The sequence below is a fragment of the Apteryx mantelli genome, chromosome 3 (assembly GCF_036417845.1).
Source record: "Apteryx mantelli isolate bAptMan1 chromosome 3, bAptMan1.hap1, whole genome shotgun sequence".
Lineage (NCBI taxonomy): Eukaryota > Metazoa > Chordata > Aves > Apterygiformes > Apterygidae > Apteryx > Apteryx mantelli.
Window position 1 is genome coordinate 85586162 of NC_089980.1, and position 19727 is coordinate 85605888.

At 38.9% G+C, this 19727-nt stretch overlaps 1 long non-coding RNA gene across 1 annotated transcript in view; it reads right to left on the minus strand.

Annotated features, from left to right (window-relative positions):
* Nucleotides 1-5625: 5625 nt before the first annotated feature.
* Nucleotides 5626-19727, minus strand: part of LOC136991678 (uncharacterized) — a 37009-nt gene continuing 22907 nt past the window's right edge. The window contains exon 7 of the long non-coding RNA XR_010883892.1: nucleotides 5626-5665. This is a non-coding gene — a long non-coding RNA (uncharacterized lncRNA). The remainder of the gene's footprint in view (nucleotides 5666-19727) is intronic.

Consider the following 19727-nt stretch of genomic DNA (forward strand, 5'->3'; position numbering starts at 1 on the left):
CATTACTGCAAATCATGCTAAAGACCCATTTGATCCTGTACTTTGTCTTACAGCGGCGTTTAGTGCAATCTCAGAGAACTTGTCTAACAGTATATAATGATATATTTGCATATATAAAAAAATATATAAAAATATATATATTATGTATTGCACACTATTTTTCACTGCATTCTCCTATCTTTCTCCTATGTTTTGGATTTCCTGAGCTGGAAATTGCATCATATCTTCATGTTTAATAAACCACTTTTCCATGAATTTGTCTAGTAACATTTAATGCTTGTCTTACACTATTGACGTTAGTAGCAATGCGCTCTATAACATAATTTTTTAATACATAAAACAAAAGTGTTTTTTTTTAATTGAAACCTGTTTCCTGATTTTATTGTTTTTTTCCTGATTCTTATGTTATGAAAATTATGAGTAATTTTTCTGTATTCACTTTCTCTAGACTATTCATATTTTTATGGACCTCTGTCAGTTTTCCCCTCAGTCACTTCTGTACAAATTTGAAGAGTTCCAGTCTGTTTAATTTTTGTCACAAGGAAGCGACATGACACTTCCATATCTTGTTTTTGTACTGACGTACTTATTCTAGGTTCAACATATTCTTTTAAAGATGAACTCAGCAGGACTGTACACACTGTGTGAAATTTGTGCACACCATGAATTTATAGACTGGCAGGATGATATTTTTTACTTTCTCCTTTATCTCATTTCTGGGGATTTCGCAGTCTGCTTGCTATTCTGACTCCTGTTCAACATCTAACTGATGTTTTCAAAAAGCTTTCAACAGTACCTTTCAGATTTCTTTCTCAAGCTAATTTGAAACTGGCCCTTGTGTCCAAGTAGTGTGTATTTTTTTCCCCATACACTTTGCATTTATGAACACTGCATCTCATCTGTCATTTTATTGCCCGGCAGCTCAACATGGTCAAGTACTGTTACAAATACAGTTTCATTTTTGAATACCACAAATAATATTATAAACATGCTTTTCCACGTCTCTGTTCACATGCTTTCCATGTGGTTTATGAACATAACAAACATACATGAACACAGTTTCCAACGCAGTCCATGTGTGTAAGCTACCCTACTGACAGACTCCATCTGTTAGGAAAACTGTCATCATTTATTGTTCTTAGTTTCCCTTCTTAGTTATTATCTTTATCTTCTGAAAGCCTTTTTTTTTTTTTTTTTAACTAAAATCTTTGGTGAAGAACTTTGTCAGAAGTTTTTAGGGAACCTTCACTAAAGCTGCTCCAGACCCACCACGGCCCAGCCCCTTCCTGGTCATGGACCCCTGGACCCCCATCCCGGCCCCGGCCCTGGCCCAGCCCCGTGGCAGTGCCCAACACCCCCTGGGGCTGGGGCTGCCCTGGCTGCCCTGACTGCCCTGGGGTCCTGCTCCCTCGGGGCACGGGGGCTGATGGACCCTGGTGGCCCTGCCCCACTGGGAGCTCTTGGTCGATTTTTTCTCCCTAAAGCCTCCCTCAAAGTCTTAAAACAGAACAAAACTTCTCAGGCAGGAAGACCAGGTTAAGTGATAAAGCTGTGCATCACAGTTAATAGTCAAGATATTGATATCAGAGATGCTTTAGAACTATTGGGACAATATTATCTGTCCTTTGTGATTTCTTTATTTTATGGACTTGTTCTAAAGCTCATCTGTTGATACTTTAATTTGAAAAACTTCCTTGAACTTCCCTCTAGCAGAAATCTTGCAAACTTCTCTGTAGTAAATGTTGATATAAATCAATTATTTATCTTTTACAGTATGACTTCCTAGAGTGCTCTTTTTGTACTTCGGTCACCTATCAGCTCTAGAGACTCACTTGCTTCCTGTTTTATGTTTTTGGAAAAAAATATATAGCCTTTTATGTGAGTAGCAAGCAGTTCTTCAGAATCTTTTTTGACACCTTATTACACATTTACCGGCATTTAAACACTTCTCAGTTTTCTGGGTTTCTTCTACAAACTTCTACTTTTGAATGATGCCTTTAATAGTTTCTCATACTCTCCCTTTTAGTTATGCTAAGTTTTCTTAAGCTTTTTTAGAATCTGTTGATTGTGGCATACATTTACTTTGAGCATCTCATTTTTATTTTATAAACTGTCTCCATAGCAACTGTAAGCATGTTTATCCTCTTAGCTGCTCCTTTTAATTTAACAAGCTTCTTAATTTTTAGTGATTCCTTTTTCTGAGGTAAACTACTACAGTAACAGGGTTTGGAGGCTTTTTTTGTTCTAGTAAGAACACTGAGTCTGAGTATACTGAATACAGTATTGCAGAATAAAATGGAGCTTATGCACCATTCATAATTCCACTAAGGGTATTTTCTTCTCTTGTGGGTTCACTGATTAGTTGCCTCAATAAGCAGTTGATTATAGAACCTAAAAACTTTATCTCTGCATCACACCCATAACATCTGAAGTCATAACATCTGAAGTCTACCTCTGTTATCTCCCATCCTGCTGAGTCACTAGCCAGCAATAATCTCCCTATATATCAATGACAATATAGAACTTATATGTGTAGGTATGTTCTTATACTTGCCAATAATTTGATTTTATTTACTTTCATTCCTTAAAATATAGCACCTCTCTTCACCACCACCCAGGACTTTGTCATTTACATAGAGTTTTATCCATATATCAGTGTCACACAGATTGTTTTTGTTCCACTAAGTCTTTGATGAATATTAAATCAATACAGATATTTGAGTTTATTTACCTTTTTTAAAGCATTTGTTTAAAAACATTTACCTAGCCTTTTTTTTTTTTTTCAATCAGTGCAATTAACTCCTACAGGAAACATTCTTATGAATAGTACTGTCTTGCGCACCTATTAGCTTTTCCTTCCTCTTCAGAAATTTAGAAAGGTTACCAGGTGATATTTAAACTAATGCCAGCACTGTGGTTCCAGGTTGGTTTGGAGTCATATTTCATTTGAACACTGGGAGTCTGCATGATGATGCTTTCCCATCTCTGGGACTACACTTCATCCACAGCTTTATCACCGTTTAGGAAAACATCTTTGTGCAAAATACAAGCATTGGTTGCTAAGTCCTTTGGGCATGGAAGAACTGTTCAGTGAAGACAGACCGCACTTGATACCCACCTCAGCTCTTATAATAGCACTAAGCCTCTTTCTGCCTGTTGATGACGGCTTCAGCCTAATTGCAGGCTAAGTTTTCTATGTGCTGCTATTAAACAGACCCTGGTTTCCAGTGGGATTGCTGTTGCCTGGCATGTCAAATCATTTCTTTACAACAGAGCTTATCATTGTCTCACCTATACAGCTCCACTGATCCTTCCCAAAAGTCCTTTTTAGCACATGTGCAGATTTATTTCCATCCCCTGATGTGCTGAGTGCAGTAATCACTGGAGGCCCAGGGTAACTTGCTATCCCACTGGTCTGGCTAGCATGCTCTGATAGGCATATATGGCAGCTGGGTAATGTGTATGCGTAGTTGGGGGAGGGCAATTCCTGGGCTTTGTGTGTGTGTGTGTGTGTGTGTGTGTGTGTGTGTACGTGTGGTGGGATGTTAGAAATGGTTGAAGGAGAAGTGACAAGATGTCACTGTCTTCACTGCCTCAGCTGCTTCTGGGGGCTTATACAGCTGCACAGCTGGATGTCCAGTGGATGAAATGGAAGCTTTGCTCTCGGCACCTTTCCAACTGGCTCCAACTGAACTTGAGAAACATCCATGTGAGAGTTAATGTAGCACCTGCTCAACAAACAAAAACCAAATTCCCCCTCCTCCATTATACTGTACATCTGTTATTTTGCTGACATGGAAACTAGCGTAACAATTAGATTCATTGCTTGCCCTCTAAGTTGATTCCAGCTAAGCAGAAAAGACCTTAGTGTGTTCACTCAATGACTTTTTAGGCTGTAGTAAACATTAGCAAATTCTCTCTCCAATGAGATTTGTTCTACATTGTAATGGCACTTGCATGTGTATGTTTATAATCAAAGTGAGACTGAGAAGCAATGTTTTATTCTGTCCGAACACAAACTCCGGACCTTAGCAGAGGAGCATTTACTTTTGGAGATCTGGTTCCAGGTCTAATTAGAGATCCAAGAGAGGATATATGCAAATAAAAGAAGGTAGCCACATCAGAAATGGCATTGATACACACATCTAACCACCTCACTTGTCCTCTGTCCTTTAAGCCTTCCCTTCAGTTGGGACTTACTGGGACATTCCAGCTATCTGAGCAGTTTCAGACAGCTGCTATTAACAAAAGAATCTGCCGGAGAAATGTTTCCTTTTTCTCCACAAATGTGGAATTTCTCCCTTCAGAAAATCACACCAGTTCAAGGTCAGGACAGTCAACAGTCATTCTTGAAGGAGTGACAAGGTTAAAGTCCAGCTTCTCTCCCATTCCTCAACCCCTACACCTGGTATTTACTGTTGCTGCATGACTTTTTTCATAATCTGTCCTGAAAACACTTGCACTTTATGGGATTGTTCATATGCTAAGGGGAAGTATATGCCTAAAACTGGAGGCTAAGTAGTTGATTACCAGAACCCATGTTTATTTCTGACTTCATTTTAAGTCACTTCATATTTTTGCTGCATGGCTTAGACCTCCTGCTATTCAGACAGCTCCCTCGCTTTGGAATTAATGAGGATAAGATAATACCCTTAAGCATAGATTTAAAACATGCTGCATTTTGGGAGACTCTGATTCCTAATATAAACACTGAACTCTATATGGTCCCCTAGAATGTATATTGCTCTGAAGCTGACATTTTGCAGTAACCAAGTGCAGGATCGCTTGTTCAACATGTTGAGAAAGATGTAGAATGGGAACTGATTTGTGTTTATTTCCTTATCTAGAATTATTTGGTTTAGCTTGGTACAGAATACTCATTTTATTCTGGACCCTCATCAAGGATTTACCACAGAAATGCTCTCAAAATAAATCCATTACAATGCCAACTTTTTTGATATATCAAACCGAATGAAATTCCCAAAGACCTCCATATCTCCGAAAATTAACAAAATATGTTAAACTCAGTTAAGTCAAGAAGTGTGCTCTTTACCAAGCATAAAACTGAATAGTACAGAACAGGACTGAGCAAGAACAGCTCTGTATTCAACACTGAGCTTTCACTCAGATATTGTCATTGTTTTCTTTTCTTGCCTACTTTTGGTGCAGTGTCCCTGATCCAAAAGCTGTAGTGAGACTTTCCTTACTGCTTAGAAAACTGCCTCCACAAAACCACTTACCTAGGATTTAGGAGTGACTTAATGCAGTCCTAACAGATGGTGAACAAAAAAGCTACCTGTTTTCCTACAAGCTTCGTGTAATGGACAACCTCCGTTTCATTTTGCATTTACTTTTGTTAGAAGTCCTGAAGCCTGCTTGTTTACCAAGTTTTGGGCATGCTATTTTGACCTTTAGACTATTTTGGCATTTTCAAAAGCAGGAATTCACTTGGAGCAAATACAAACTACATTTATTATGTTTTTGTTAGCTTATGGTATAATCACAGTGGCTGTAACACAAGGAAAGTCCAGTGTTGTTCTCTGCCATGCAGAGGTATGCAGCAGGTAAAATAGAGGACCTAAGGTTATCTTCTTGGTGCAGAGAAGAATGGCTCAGAGGACAACAATCCCAGAAGGAGTCTGTTCAGGCAACTTGGAAGCAGCTGCTGAGGAAAGAATCAGTCCCACCATCACACAAACAGGCACTAGGGAACTACACAGCCCCATCTAATGTTCAGGACATCAGTCCAGGCCCCAGTGAGACAGTGAAATCTCTGTGAGTGCTTTGGTTAGGTCACAGCACAAGCCTGCTACTTAGTGACTCCTGTTAATTTAGATTCTGTGTGATCCAGCTACTGTATGTTTTTATCTCCTCCCCACCAACAGCACCAATCTATGTTAAAACAGGAATTTTTTCCATAAAAATTCTCCTATTGGGAGCCGAATGGTAGAAGAGGTACCCTCCCCATCATTCATGCTTCCTATGCAAGGATGTCCTACTAAGTTAGAAAGATTATTTTTCTTTCTCCCTGTCACTATTTTTGCTACCAAGTGTAACAGCAGAGCACAAGCCATCTATTTTACAGGAAAAAAACTTGTTTTTATAGGGGATGTGGGGCTTCATCATTCAAAAGAAAGCACGATACAGCTTTGCATAACTATTGAGGTTCTTTTCAAAGGTTAATTTGTTACGTCACATAGATTATCTGCTCAAATACTGTACATTCCCTTACCCTGACGCACAAAGGTTCATTAAATGAGCTATGCAATGAAAAAACAGCCTTTTTCTAATACAGTTTCTAAGCCTCCTGGCAGTTCTGAGCAAAACATCCTTCCCATGCTCTCAGTTATGCACAATCTTCCAAAAGGGACCCACTGTGCATCTGTCATAAGCTTTTTCCAGTGTCACTAGTAATAAGGATTAACCTCCCTATGCCTAACTCCTGAGAGTTAGCTTTTTTACAGAGACATAAAGAATGTCTGGGGGCAGAGAGCAAAGCTGAACTGGTGCAGGATCTTGGGCTTTAGCATCCACATCACCCAGTGGCTTGACAGACCCTGAATCTTTTTGACCTTCAAGGTATGGTGAAAAGCCAGTCTATTTACTCAGCTTTGTACCCAAGGGAGGTAATTGCAGGAATTGGAAACATTAAACAAAGCAGTGCTCAAGGATGAGACACTATCTAAGTCAACATTTTGTCAATTAACTATGCAAATTGTCTGAAAGTTTTTACTGAGTGGAGAGAGTGTGGGGGATACGTTATGCAACTCCCCAAATAAATAAATAAATAAAACCACATGTTCTAATGACAGAGATGAAAGTCACTGAACTCCTGCTGAACTGTTCAAAAACCACCAGAGCACTATCATTTATTAATAGGCAGCACATAAAGGTGGACTGCTGCAACTGCTTTATCCTAACCTTCCATACAGTGTTATAGTGGGCCAAACTCACTCTCTGCTGGCACAGGGAGCTGAACAAAAGGCTATCAGAAAATGATGTTTCTGGAGATTCAGCACCTACCCTCGTGGCCTCAGATATGCTTCCTCTCAAACCAACATCTTACACTTTTTCCGACTGTGCCAAAAAACTGCATCCCCTGCAAAGAAGGGGCTCAGAAGACCCTGGGTGGTGGACTGTGCTTATTGTTGGGTTTTACAGAAGTCTCCCTCAGTAGGGATCATAGTCTGAAGCCAGCCTTTGTGTTGCTGATGTGTTTGTTCAGTTTGTGTATTTTTGTGTTTCCCTAGGAGCTGACACTCTTCTGTGCTGTAGTCTTCACTGGGAGGGAGCGAGTCGCTTCCCTAAGCCTGCTTAGCCCATTGCAAAGCTAGGCATGGTTGCAAACATTTTCCTCAAGGACACCCAAGGATTGATCTCTCTTTATTGCTTCCAAGGTGCTCAGTTACTCCAAGAGGAGTCCTCTGTTTGCAGTTCAGCCACCCAGGACTGGGCAACGCCAATGCTTCGTCCCACAAAGTGGTTAACTGCGAGAAGGCCAGTGAGTGATACTGCAGGCATCTTGCCTGAATCTTTTTACTGGTTTGATGCAATCAGCTTGTTAGAGCTCAGCTTTGGGTCTTAAAATTCTTTGGTTGAACAGATATCCTTTAAGAAACAGACTACTTTGCTTTCTTAAAAATATCAGTTATGCAAGCAGAAGCAACTAGTATTGTGGCAACAGAACTGTTTTGCACAAATGTGACCTAAATTTCTCTACCCTGAGGTTTCAGTTGGTTTCAATGTATGAACCTGGAGGCAAAATGGAACCCATGATATTTTTTGTTGTTTTCTGAGATACTTTCTCCTCTTTAAAAGCACATCAGAAAGATCAGGCCTAATGTATGAGTCTGCAACCATGCAAAACTAAAGTAACACAAAAGGAAAATATGTAGTAGATGTATGGTAGGCAGTAAATGATTTCTATATAAAATCTGTGACTGTATTCTTACTTTTAAATGAAAGGTGGCTGGGCTAATCACATATAGGTGGGGATTTGCATTTTGGTCTGTTAAAGAACGGGTTATAGATGATAATTGCTAATATTTTGTTGTCTGTATGTCATGAATGAGATAGATTGATGTATCTCTTGCTGTGTTTTTTTGTTTTTTTGTTTGTTTGTTTGTTTTTTAAAGAAACATTATGTACCTTCCACATGTAAATCCCCTAACTGGAAGTTAATGCATACGGAAGTCTTCAGCACTCGTCACTAACCTGTGTGAGTAAACGCATGTTTAGCCACCACTGTGTCAATGGATTCAAACACTGCTAATGATTTTGGAATTAGTTTATATACTGGGATGCATGGATTTCTTTATTTACTGGAGTGGCTAACTAACAGACTTTGTTAGCCTAAAACCTGTGGGCTTTTGTTTCTGCATGAGCTAGACATCTACTGCAGATTCTCAGATTGCATTGACTTTCTTGCCAAGATGGCAGGCAGCTGTCAATGTGGACACTAGCAAACACAGATGGAGCAAGTCATTCAGGATGGGATGTGATATTTGCCAATTCAGACTTGCAAGGGGCTTAGCAGGTCGGCAGCTACCACAGCCTCACGTTGTCTTATTCTCTCAGATCAGCATAACGAATCATGCCTGGGAGACCAAGTTAATCCCTTTCAGGTTCCCTGGACTGTAGATCTTTCTGAATTTTCCCTTCTTTAGCCCTTTGTTTTCCTCCTGCTTTGTACTGAAAGTTAACCACAGCAGCAAGAATGCATTAGACTGCTTGGAATACTGTCTTCAATTCACTGTGTTCTGCTGGCACACAGCGAAAGCTGCACAATGAAGAAGCCCCTGCCTCACTTCTGGAATGAGTCAACAAGGGTTTTTATAAAATACAACATCTTTAAACCCACACAAATGTGCACACATAAGTTGGAGAGGCTCTTGTCCTGATTTGAGGGTGAATGCAAATCTGCTGTTTGAAGCCACCACGTGCCAAAAATCTGCACAATCTGCACCTGTCAATCCAAGGAGTTATTAACTACTCCCTGAGTACTTCCCCATTTCCCAGTCCATGGCATGCAGGTGGCCTTCTCCAGCTGGCTAGAGGAACCATTCATCACTCCAAAAGAAGCTACAATGCCCTCTTCTGCACTCAGCCAGAAGAAGAATCCCATCCCATTTCTGGAAAATTCAGCATACTCCTCGCTTGGGGCATTCTTCTTCTTGTATGAATGACTCATTGTGTCCTATAGCAGGGGATATGGGATCTTTGAGGATTAATCCTGTCCTCACCAAGGCACATCTGTTCTCCATTAGATCCAAGAAAGGAGCCACAAATACCATCTGCACCTAGGGTTGTTGTCTATCAGTGCAACTCTAGCCTGCCCTGCAACTGGATCTGTCCTTTTCTTGACTTGACTATGTAGTGATTTTTCCCAGCCTTGTGACCATTAGGTGTGATGTTGGGAAGCTGAAATGCATTGTAAGAATTGTAAGAGCTGAAATGCTCTTGTAAGATTAAGTAGTGTGTGAGTAAATGTTAGCATTTTGATGGATGGGGTAAAATACACTTTACTGCATGTTAGTTGTGGTGGTGTAAGCCATCCACTGGAGATAGGTGCTTCTATATTGTAAATCTCCAGGAAAAAGAGGATTGAATCTCTTATCTGTAAAATAGAGATATACCATCCCTAACTTAAAGCCAGATTTGGATTATTCCACAAAGATCAAAGGTCGTTTCCAGCCCTTTTGCACTTCTTCAGCACATCTTCTCCCATTTACATTAGCGCTGAATTGATCTGAAAAGTTTCCTATAAGAAATGAAACTGTTCCCATTTACCCCGGGGTTGGATCAGGCCAGGAGTATTCAATAGCCAGGAAACATCTGGGTTTCCTAATAACATAGTTGGTAGGTATCTCATCCGCTTTGGGAAATGTGTTCAAAAACAGTGCTATCTTCACAGTGGTTGTTCCCTAACTGTGCTCTTATGGCCCTGTAACTGATCCACTAAATCATATCACTTTTATAGTGTTTTCATCTGCAAGGTCCAAACATGATGATCTTTGAGACATTGTGACCACTGTTCCAGTGCTTTGGGAACCCCTGCTTCAGAACTGGTTACCAGAAACTCCTTCAGACCTCCTCAAACATTTAGACCATATCCTTATAACAAATGTGTAGGACACACAGATTAGATGGTAGCCTTCATATATCATCAGTATGATGGTGAAGGTAGGGTGAAGAATGGCAGTGTTATAGGGAAAACAATTCAGTACAGGAGCACTGAAGTATATTGAAGTAGACCTGAATTATTTTCCCCAAAGTAGGGGAGGCAGGCAACGGAAAAGAGATTATGCATAAACCCTGAAAAATTCTAGGGCACATTTCATGTGCAATTTAGGTGGCACTTGACCACTACCATGCATTCATCAGTCTTTCATTGAATTTAACATCGGATAGTTATGATTCCTCAACACCTCTAAAAGTATTTTAAAAGATTTGTCTCTAAAGCAAATATTTCATCCATCAGTAGGCACTTATTATTATAATTATAATTAATATTTAAAACACTGCAAGTAAATAAAATGCATTTTAAAGCAGATTAAAGTATATACCCCCAACCCATGAGGTATAATTTACATGCCATTATTCCATCTGTAGCAGATTTGATTCAAGCTGTTCCCTTACACTTCTGTTTCATCTCTAGCTCATAATGGAAGGTAAATTTCCTGTGAAGAAATTTCCCAAAAAAAATGATATCTAAACAGAAGAAACTGGAAAATCAGCAAAAGTGTGACAGTGAAGAAAGGAGACTGATAATTTTGGAAGAGGGGATATTTCTTGTGGATTTGAGCAACCCTTTTATGGAAGAAGGCAGCAAATTCTTTGCTGATGAAGCTAGGCCAATACAAGTAATTGATTTTACTGATTCAGCAATGGAAATTAAAAATAAAAATAAAACTGCTACAGATGAAAGTGATTCAAAATTTTAATTTTTACTTGACAAAACAAAACACCCCAAAATATCATTTTTTTGTTGCATGGGATGTTCCATTAAACTTGAAATGAAATACTTCAAATTTTCAGGAACACACACACACACACACACACAAAAAAAAAAAAGCAAAGAAGGATTCATTAGAGTTACAAAATGTTCAGAAAGAATTGTCCAGCTCCACTCAGATGAACAGATAAAATGAATCACTAGCAAATGTGGAAGACAGAGAATAGACAAGTGATGGCCAAAACCAGCACTGACAAAAGAGTGGGAAAGAGACAATTAACACTGTTAGACATGGGTGCATATTTGCTTACTACGTATCCAAAACATAAGATCTGTTTTTAATATTCTGGAAAGTGTCTCCCTATTGGTATAAAGCATTATTAATAACTAAATAATAATTTGTCCTAGATTGTGTCCAGTCAGGTTTTCCTATTCCAAGTCATTAACAGATGCACCAGACATTTTCACTTTGATTAGGCATTTGATCCCCAAAGGGTTTGCCTGTCAAAAAGAGAGAGAGAGAGGAAAAAAAAGAAAACATATTTGAATCATCAGAAGAATCAGACTTAGTATCAAACAGAAGCCACATCTACTTCCAGAGGGACACTGTCTGTCATGAACCTTGTCATGGACAGATAAACAAAGCTTGCATAAAAATTTTGCATTAGTTAAAACATGTTGCAGCACTGCAAGATGGAGAAAAGGGAGTTGTAAGCCATACCATGATTACCTAGGAGTCATAAAGCTATGCTCCTGCCATTCCTTGCTTACTGTTGTGGTGGCAGAGGAGGACTTTGGGCCTGTTCCATGTTGCTTGCTCTTCAATTTTTTTAGGGTTAAATTATAGAACTGCAGGACAGGAAGAGACTTCAAGAAATCCCCTAGTCAACTCCACTGGCCCAAAATGTCCTTTGCTTTTCCTAGGATAATCAGTCTGTGGTATGGGCAACAAGAGATTCTTTGACACCACTTTTTACTGGGTTATTTGCTATACCCCTTTAGCTGGTTAGCTGCTGCCACCTCTTTTCCCCTTTTGTGATTACTGCTATGTTAGTTATATTTCCCTTCAAGGATTATATACTGATTTTCCCCTTCTTGCTTTGACCATACAAATCCTTTCTTCAACCATATATGAATATTGCCCTATGCATACTATTGCAACTATCGGACTAGATTCATTAGCACCTATTTGTAGGGCAGTTAGAAAAAATCTGGTATCTGTCAGTATGAGCAACTAAAATGTTCCTAAAAGGCTAAACTATGCACACATATAATCTATACACATGAAATTAAGAGTAGAATCAAAGATATTTTAATTATCTTGTCCAGCTGCAATAGGTTATATTTTAGGGTTTGAAATGATGTTAAGGTGGACAGGTCAAAGCTCAACATACCTGAAATTAGTGAGCAGATCAGCTACAGTGATTAGCAAAGCTGTTATACCTGAAATCACAAATTAATATATTCTGCTATTTCTTCCATGACTCAAGCCTTTCATCTGGTAAAAGAAGTAAATCGGGAAATCTGATCACCAAAAACACTGGGTAGAGACAAGTTAAGAAGGTTGTCAGATTTCATCCAAGAACTTTTCAGACATGGTGATATAACGCAAGAGGAGGTTACTTGTGACTGCAATGAATAACTCAAAGTGTCAGCAGGATGGAGGGAAATAGTTCTGCATTCATTCTCATCAGGTTTTTTTCTTTTTTTAATATTATAAGGATGTCAGAAATGTCAGAAATTGTAATTTTATCAGTTTGTCTCTTACATAATTTATTTCTTCTTCTTTTTAAAAAGGAAAGGAAAGAAGACTGTATATCAAATTGACAGCAGTATCACTGTATTTTACCACTGTGTGAGATTTTGATAGCTTTATTTCCAAAATGTGGGAGGAGTTAACTACTGTTTCTAGTCTACTTTCAAACGCACTATACAATAACAGTTTTCATGGGGATATTAGAAGTGCTTGGCTGCTCCTTACATATTGTCTTACTCAGTAATTGTTAGCTATCAACCTACTATTTACATTTGCTGAGACAGTTTTCATTTGGGGTTTCTCTTTCCTAGAAATACATCTAGCTAAAAACTCATTGTCACACGGTCTTAATTCTGCTCATATCAAGCTTATAACATAAAACTGATTTCAAAGAGAAATGTAACCATTTTTCAATAAATCTTTGTGATGTACACTGTGCTAACTGAAAATGGGATCCATCTCAGCTAACCTAATGGCCTAAAAGATATCTGCCTAACCTATTCATCTGAATATGTCAGTTTATCTCATCCTAGAATGGATGTCTACAGAATATGATGTCAATAGCCATTTGGATATGGATTTTTTTTTTTTAATTGACTATCAAGGGAACCTACAGCAGTGATTACAGATATAGGCAACTAACTTCTGGTGAGATGAACACTGGCCTAAGTGAAGTTAGTAAGTTACATTTCTCTCTCCTTTTTTACTTTTGTTTGTTTATTTTTTGCATGTGGATGATGTATCTTGGATATTTACAGTCATTTACTAGCTCCTCTTAACACAGTGGATTGGTTACAAAGAGTTGGTTATTCATCCTTCAAGCTATAGTGGTTAGTTACAACTGGGCAAATAAAAAGCATGTATTGGTGCTCCTTGGTGCTCCCTGAATGAGAGCTTAAAGTGATTCCTGAACAAATAGTTCAAAATTCAAAATTAAAGTGAAAAATACTGTCAATATTGGAACTGAGCTTCTAGAAACAGGATGAAATTCATCTGAGAGAGAAAAATGACTGATAGTGGCCTCTGGAGACAGGCTTTGGGAGTTGGTCTCAAACAAAATAAGACAGTAAGAACTGTCTTCATTGCCGTTGCATGGGTTACAAGAGAAGTAAACTAACAGAAGAAAGGAACATTATAGCTCTGAGAGCCAGAATTGCCTTCCTATCAGATTTGGGGGAGGACTCTTGTTTCTTTCCACGTGTGTATGCAGGCACAAGCATATTTGTACAGGAAGGTAGAGAAGTAGGGCGTGGTAGTTCTAAATGTAACATGATGACAGTATTCATTTTGCTCAGATTTGGAATAGACTTCCTGAAATTTCCATGTGTTCTGCCAAATGTAGGGCCTATGTCAAAGCTTACAGGAGCTGGAATTATATTTTACAATGTAAAAACTGTTTAAAAAAGGAAAACCTTATATACAGATGGAAATAAGTTCTGATTTGTATGTTTTGTGGAGTACATATCTTTGAATTAGTCAGAAGGTAGCCAACAATTATCCATATCAGTTTTCACATCCAGGATAATAATTCACAGCTAAAAATATATGGTTTACATTTGTTTAAACAGTATCTTCTATCTACAGGTATCTAACATGATATGTAGGTCATAAAATGGAGTTGTCTGCTTCTCGTAGATCATTTTTTCATGAAATAGAAAATGCTGTTTTGCTGAAATCTAATCAGTTCGAGAGAAGGATTGTGAAGATCTGTAGAGCTTAGAAGAAAAGATCAGTAATAGCTATGTTTTCAGATGGGCTTGAATGAACAATTTTAAGGCCTTCAGTTAGCAGTGCATTACCTATATAAAGATAAACTCAAGCTACGAGCAGAACTTTATGCAACCCAAATATAGGCCGTATCTGAATTTCTTATAAAGACCTTATCAAAACTACTCATTTCCAAGGATGATGAAAAATTCTTTGCATGTGTGCAGATTGCCATAGTCAAACAATGCTGATTTCTAGTGGGGTGTAACAGGCTTCATCATAAACTCCTTGAAGAATGATACCAGTAGAATGCTAAAATTATGTTAGGATTTGGTTTATGTTATATGCTGTTGAACCATTCAAGTCTTTTGGGGAAACGGCTGTGAAAAGAGAATAGTTTCTAAAAGCTGGCTGTGTGCCCTAAATGCTAATAGATAAAGGAAACATAATACACAAGGTGTTAGATGGGCTTTCTCTCTAGTTACTTTGTTTAGCCAAAATTAATTTGAGAAACAACGCAAACTTCCTCCCCAGAGAGTTTTTCTTTGTCTGAACAGCAATGACAGATTATAATTACAGGCTAATGTTGCATGTGACATTTCCCAGTTGTCACTGTGAGGAGAGACATAAGACAATATAGTATTACTATAACTTTTTTTAAAAAAATTATTTTAGAGGGGTTTTTTGTTTTGTTTTGTTTTGTTTTGAAATATGAGATGGATACGGGTTGCTGTATGTTTGTAGTAGGGGTGAGAGCTCGGAGTAGATATTCCAGGCGGCTTGGAACAGTTGTGACAATTCCAGGCCAGGCTCAGATCAGACTTTTGGCTTAAGAAAGAGACAGCAGACAACCTGTACAGTTCTGCAGATCTGTGAAGAGAGTTTTCTTTTTCTCTCCCAGTTCTTTTCTGGAGGTTTCAGATGGATTTTTGTTTTGCCCAATTATGCTGCAATATATGGTCTATAAAAATTTGAAAGTGCTTAATCAATCAGCATATGCAGATATGAAATCTATTTTCTGTATTTGCAAAATTCCATTTTGACTCATCTGTTGAACAATGCCAATCACTGATCAGACATTCTGTAAGATGAATAGCAGTGGTATAAAACTGTTGTATTACTGGGCTATGATTAGTTTTATAATGTCGTTAAAAGCGATGTCTTTCCCTGTTGATCTATTCTTTCTGACTTTTCATCTGTGGCAACAGAAAACTGTGGATCATCCTTCCCAGTAAATGAATGGCCCGGGTCTGATTTTCTGTTTGAAATTTTTAAAAGTCATAATAATACTAACACACTTCTGGAAATGCATTTCTAAGAGACAACTGCATTCATCTGCCACTAAGAATCATTCTGAGCACGTCTTGGCCTCCCAACATGTACATTGCTGTTTTTTGTATAAGGCAAACAGCACAGTGGGTGGAGATGTATTTTGAAAGAAGAGACCTTGCAGCGCAGTATTCTGCCTGGCTTCAGCCGACAAAATGAAGGTCTTGGACAGAATGGCTTAGTCTTTAGATCCTTATTTTTCTACCAAGCTCAGACAAACTTCTCTGTTTACTGTTTCAAATATTAGCTCATCCAGCAAAACAAAAGTTAAATCTACAAATATCTGATTATTGGGACAATAATGTGTTTTAGACACTCCGGATGGGGTATTAACAGCCTCCGAGCTTTAGCCTTCTCCTCATAACCTTCTCTTGTGTTGACCTTTGAAAGACAAGCAACTCTTTCTTCAAAGCCTGACTTGAATAGCTGTAAATGATTAGTTTAGTAATCATAGCTAAATATTGGCTGCAAAAGACACTCCTGAATGAGTGCACAACATGTGACTGAATGAAAAATAGATGGACAGTTGCAATGCTGTTGAATTAAGAAGGACCATAGTTTTCATGATATCCAAAAATGTCAGATGACTTGATGATAAACAGTTGAAAACATAGATTAGGTTCCTAACATTAGATTTTGAACAAAATGTATAACCTTTCAGATGAAGATCCTGACTGTGGTTTTAACTCATGACATGAATTCTGATAGAGATGGCAAGTAAGGTTAGGATGAGTCACACTCTACAGGGTTTTTGTTCATAAGCTTTGAGAAAACAAACATGAGAGCAGTAGTTCTACCATCTTTTGAAATGCTCCTAGACTGATTTAGATTTTCTGACTGAGGACATGGTAAGGACACTGTTCTTGCAAATGCTTCTGCATAGGGCTTTCTACAGTCACATTGCCTTTCCTGCAGCCTAAGAGACAAGTCACATATCTCTCCTGTTTTGGCAGCCTTGTATCTGAGGCTGAGATATTTGGCCTTCTATAGAGAGATAACCCTGCTTGCAGCATGCTTACTGGCTGAATTTTGATGGAAGAGCCTATTTTGGGATGTCACTTTCCTTTTTCCCCTTTCCAGAAATTAGTTTAAGGCATAAATGTACTTTCTTTTCTCTTTCACTTCCAAAAGCTCTCAAATTACCCTGTGAGGATTATCCACTGCCAAAACCAAAATCACAATCAGAGTATCACAAAAATCTTCTTCATAATTAAATATTAAAAGTGCTTATCATGTCACATATATCAATATGAGTCATTAAAGTTCAAGCCTGGAGAAAACACAGCTAAGGCCTAGTAAACAGTAGTGTGCTTACAGTGGCATTATGGAGAATAAATCACTTGCATACTTTAAATGCATCCAGGCTAGGAACTGAGTTGAACAGGGGTGGATTGAAAGTTGCATGGTTGGGCAAGGGGAAGTAATCCAACACCAGCAGCTGGCTTGAAAAAACAAGATGTTTTGCTCTTCAGTCATCCAAAGTTCATCTTGTAATTCACTGATGCAGCCACTGCCTGGAGGGGGTCTGTCTGTGCATCTGTGCTGGAGGGGGCTTTTCTGACTAGCTTGTTAGGTTCCTGGGGACAGTTCAGGGCCAACCACCTGCACTCCAAAAGCATGTTCTGGCCCTTGTGAGTAACTGAATTGCAGGGACTCCTCCATCAATAAATATTCCTCCTATATAATGTAATGGAAGTGTGCCGGAAAGTAGCAACTTAGTTAACTTAAGCAGATGATATTATTCACTCTACTAATTATCATAGGTCATTTTATCTATGAGGAGATAATTTCTTGAAAACAGTGTCCTATGCATCCCCCAAGTGTTCTCATCATCTTATAATTGGATCTCAAACTGCCTCAAAGCAGCTCTCATAACCTGAAATTGTACTGGTTGGACATTCCTCAGGGAACTGGGTGCTTGCACTGGAGATCCTGCTCCTAGTGGTCATAATAACACGGATAACAGTTTTGTTTGTAACACCTAGGAATTAACCGCTTCTGCCTCTCAGAACTCAGAACTGAATGAGAAGGTGAATAACTTCCCACCCCATCTTTGGTCTCCTTATGGGCATTTAAGATAATTCCACTTTATTCCAATTCACTTCAACTGGAATGCTAATTCCAATCACCCAATATAAACCACAGCTCATAGCTGCCAAAAGTTCTTGAGGAGAAGAAGTGAATGTGCAGACTAAGCATATTGGACCCAATGGGATTATAGCCCAAGCAGGGAGAAGAACCTAGGATTTGTATACACGTGGCTGATTTTAAGCAGACACAAGTACAGGTTATAGTCAAAAGGGACAATTTTTCTCCCATCCCTTCTTTCTCCCTATTTACCCAATGCCCTGGTCACATCCCTTTTGCTGCCGGTGGTACTTGTGGACATGCAGAGAGCTCAATTTCTGGAAAAGGATCCAGATGACAAAAAAAAACCACTTTTTGTTAGGTTAGTTTTTTAGGTCTCTGATCAAATTTACTCTGTGGCCATATGGGCTTTAAGGGAGGTGGTGAAAACATACAGAGGGGCCAGGAAAGGGCAGGTCTACCCCTCACATTTGGTCTGGCTTAAAGCAGACATGAAGCCATTTCACTCTTAAAAGTTCATATAAGTAATCATGATTCCAAAAGGACAAGTATGGGAGTGGGTAATGCTCTCATGAACTAAGCAAAGTAACTCTACCAGTCCTAGCACATTACGATCAGAACCTGTGCTACTTTTGCAGACAAGTCATCTCTTCATGTCCTGAGAGATCAAAACATATTTTCCATTGCCAAATGAGAAAGGAATAAATCTGTGTTCCAACTTTCAAAAGTAAAATCCATCTGAAATGTTTTTCCTTTCCTTACTGCACACCCTGATTTCTAAATACAATGCAGTGCTGCAATATTTACTCCTGCTAATCAGTGTCTTGATTTGCCTTTACCAATGTTCAAGCTGAAATAAATGCCCAGAATGGCTAAATGAAAGGGCAGTGCAAGTGCTGGAAACAAGATCTAATATCTTGCATCCTGTGCTGACTTGTGACAGAAACATTCTGATCTCTTGAGCTATGGCATTGGCTCTGAAGAAAAAACAACCACCTCGCATCTTCTCTTCTCTGAGGAATAACCACTGGGATGACAATGCTTTTGCAGATCATAGGTGTGTCTTAATCAAAACTACAAGCATAATGTGTCCTCCCACTAAAGGCAAAATGAAATACAGGCTTGCAGTGCTTCAGATGCAGTCTAGTTCTTTATGACACTGCCAAAGGCATTTGATAAACCCACCGTCATTTACTCAGCTCTGTCTGATCATAACTCTGTTGATAGTCATATCAGTGCACCTGCAAAACCTGTACTGTGACTCTATAGCTCTCATGAAACATACCAAGCTAATAATTCTAAAAGAAAATTTTAAATACTCTAACTATATCTTATCTGGCAACCCACACTGCTTATAAGAGTTTTTAGCTGCCAACAAAATATAAAACTGGCTAGGACATAGAGAAATGATTTCTATTATTCCAATTTCTCAAATTTGGCTTCCCCTTTACAAGCGCCTGGACCTTCTAGTACTTCATGGCCCTTCCTGTGCTGTCCTGTCCTATCCCAATCCATCCCATCCCATCCCATCCTATTCTATTCTTCCTCTGTATCCATTACAAATCTAATGAAGAGGCAATTTGGCTTCCCTGTTGGTTACTAATCTGGATTATGAGGTATGTCATCCTGTTGCACTAAGCCAGTCCCAGCCAGTAAGTAGTCAGTCAATGTAACAGGGAAAGAGGAGCTGCACTGACCATGTGTTTCACATGTGGGCTATGGGGAGGAGTAAGCTCTGGGCTTTGGCAGAGGCTTCTCCAGTCACTTGCATGTTTGAATCACATGCTTCAAACCATGACAGCAGAGAATTGTAGTCCAAGAACTAAGTGAATTTCTTTCCTTGGACTGTATCCAGCAGCACGGAGCACACGAGTGGGGGAAGGAGGGAAGGGA